This window comes from Orycteropus afer, unplaced genomic scaffold (assembly GCF_000298275.1).
Source record: "Orycteropus afer afer isolate SDZICR_OR568_19922 unplaced genomic scaffold, OryAfe1.0 scaffold00408, whole genome shotgun sequence".
Classification (NCBI taxonomy): Eukaryota; Metazoa; Chordata; class Mammalia; order Tubulidentata; family Orycteropodidae; genus Orycteropus; species Orycteropus afer.
Genome location: NW_006921995.1, coordinates 2,961,182 through 2,964,354, shown reverse-complemented (window position 1 = coordinate 2,964,354; position 3,173 = coordinate 2,961,182).

The window sequence follows — 3,173 nt, the reverse complement described above, 5'->3', positions numbered from 1 at the left end:
GTCAATTCCTGGAGCTTTGTTTTTTGCTAATCCCTTAACTATAGTTTGGACTTCTTCCTTCAATACCATCAGTTCTTGATCATGTGCTACCTCCATAAATCACTAGATATCCATCAATTCTTTTTGTTACAGTATTCTGTATATTCCCTCCATCTTCTTTTGATGTTTCCTGCACAGCTGAATATTTTCTCCATAGAATCCTTCACTATTGTAATTCAATGCTTGAATTTTGTCTCCAGTTCTTTCAGTTTGAGAAATGCTGAGAGTGTTCTTCCCTTTTGATTTTCTAATCCCAGGTCTTTGTCAATTTCATTATAATACTTTACTTTGTCTTCTCAAGCCATTCTTTGAGATCTGATAAGTTATTTTATTCACTTTTTTTTTTTTTAATATTCACTTTAGCTGCTCTATGATACAGAGCAAGTTTCAGAGTCTCTTCGGACATTCATTTTGATCTTTCTTGTCTTTCTTTTTCTTCTTCTTCTTCTTCTTTGCTGGTCACAGACTCTTTCCATACCATCCCTCCACTCAACCAAATCAACATGTGACCCCCAATAGTCCAAATTTTTCCTTCCCTTTCCCTCCTGTCCCCAGTAACCAATAAAGTGAATTTCCTTCCCTGAGTAAACCTTTCTTTGACTTTTTACAATAAAGGACTCATTTTGCATTCTTCATATATAATTTTCTTGATGTATCCTACAACATATCTGACCTTCAGTCACTGGTGTTCAAGGCAACAACTCTATTCGTCAGATGGTTTCTAAATTCAGGTAGGATGTAATTAATGTTGTACTTTGGCTCTTGCAGACTTGTTTCATTTTTTTTTCATTTTCTACTTGAAGCAATTGATAGTCTTTTCCTTGGTCAGCTCTTGGCCTTGTTTTGGCTGATGATGCTGAGCTTCACCAGCATGATTCCTGTGTATTACATCTGGTGAGGTCCATATGTATAGTCACTACTTATCTTGTTGAAAGAAGGTATCTGCTGTAAATAAATTATTGATCTTGTAAAATTATTTCATGTGGTTTCTGGCATCATTTCTGTCACCAAGGCCAAATTTTCCAACTATAGATGCTTCTTCTTTGGTTCCAAATTTGCATTCCGATTACCAGTAATTATCAATACATCTTGATTGCATGTTTGGTCAATTTCAGACTGTAGAAGTTGGAAAAATTTTCAATTTCTTAAATTTTGGCTTTATTGGTTGGTGATTAATTTGCATAATAGTAGTATTAACTGGTTTTCCTTGTAGATATTATCCTATCCCTGACAGCATTGTATTTTGGGATAGCTCTTGAAACATTCTCTTTGATGATGATCATTCCTCTTCAATTTGTCATTCCTGGCATAGTATACCATGTGATTATCTGATTCAAAATGTCCAATATCAATCCATTTCCACTTACTAATGCCTACCATATTGATCTTTATGTGTTCCATTTTGTTTTTGACAACTTCCAATCTTACTACATTCATACTTTGTACATTCCACATTCCAATTATTAATGGATGTTTATAGCTGTTTCTTCCCATTTTTAGTCTCATGCCTCATCATCAAATGAAGGTCCTGAAAGTTTTACTCCATCCATTTCATTAAGGTCAACTCTATTTGGAGGAGGCAGACTCTCTTCAGTCCTATTTTGAGTGCTTCCCAACCTCAGAGGATCAACTTCTCACACTGTATCAGACAGTGTTCCACTGCTTACTATTCATAATGTTTTACAGTAATATATCAGACAGTGTTTCACTGCTGTTCATAAGGTTTTTAGAGGCCAAGTTTTTCAGAGTGGATGACTCCATCATTCCAAGTCTGTCTTAGTCTAGAAGCTCCACTGAAACTTTTCTCCCATAGATGACTCTGCTGGTATTTGAAATACCAGTGACATAGCTTCCAATCTCACAGTAACATACAAGCCACCCCAGTAAAACCAACTGACAGATGAAAAATTAACCCTTAAATATTACCCTTTGGAACACAGTTTTACTATGATACTCACAGTTTCCATGAATCAGAATTAACTTAATAGCAACTGGTAGGTATGTAACATAGGTTTTTGACAAGTATTCAACAAACCTGTTGATATATTCATGTTTTGTTGTATACTTTTGAGGAAAATATTATGTATAAGCATCTATTCTAAAAGTTACATGATAAACTTAGTTATAAAGTTTGATAATATTCAGTGTGTAAATTATTTTCATAACTCTTACAATCTGTAGACACTTTGTAATTAGTTACATAACCTACAGCTAATGCTGGTTTGCCAAATTTCTTAACAAGAAGAGCAGGAAGTATCACTCCAAACTAGAATTTAAGCAAACTATTTCTTTAATTAAACAATAAGGAAATAAAATAATTTAAAATAGAAACTGTGGAGAGAGTTTAGAGGGGATAAAGGAGCAGCTAAGCTAAGTTTAGGTTTTGAGCATTCTTAGTGACTCTTACATCCTTAAGTTATACTGCATATTTTCAAACCCTTTTAAGTATAATAGAAATGAAAGGTAACATTCACTGATTTCTATGCCCAGCTAGGTTACACTTGTATGAAAGAAAGCACTTTGACAGTTTTCCAGATTTTAGTTGCATTGACCAAATGCTGCTTTATTTTTCCCAGGACTGAGGATAGCAGCTTTATGAAGCTGAGAACCAATAGCATTCAGTACACTGAGCCTATTCTTTGTGAAAATCAAGCATTCAGTGTTGGGACAAATCAGCTGGAAGGAATAGCATTGTGTGCAGCTGGCTCATGGCATGGCATCTAATGACATGTCAACCAGAACTGATTATGTTAAAACAAAATTCTCTAAGCTAGAGCCTTGGAGTCAGCATTTCCTAAAGGATACAGAGATCAAAATACGCCTGTGTAAGAACTCTCAGGATTCTCTTGAATGCTGAAGTGTGGCTTTGAAATGTGCAATGGCTTAGTTAGACTTTGTTTTGAATATGTAGATATCTCCATCTCATTTTCATAGTCTCATGTCATAATTCATCTTATATTCTCTCCATCTGATTCTTTCCTAATGTTGTAATTTTGAGATTAATGTTCCAACGGTTTGTTACAGATATGTGATCTGTTGTCACAAACTGCTGATAAATTGGATAGTGTCAATTGTTAAGTTGATACTAAATATAATAGAAGTGAGTAAGGTCAGATAGAAGAAGGAGTTCATTG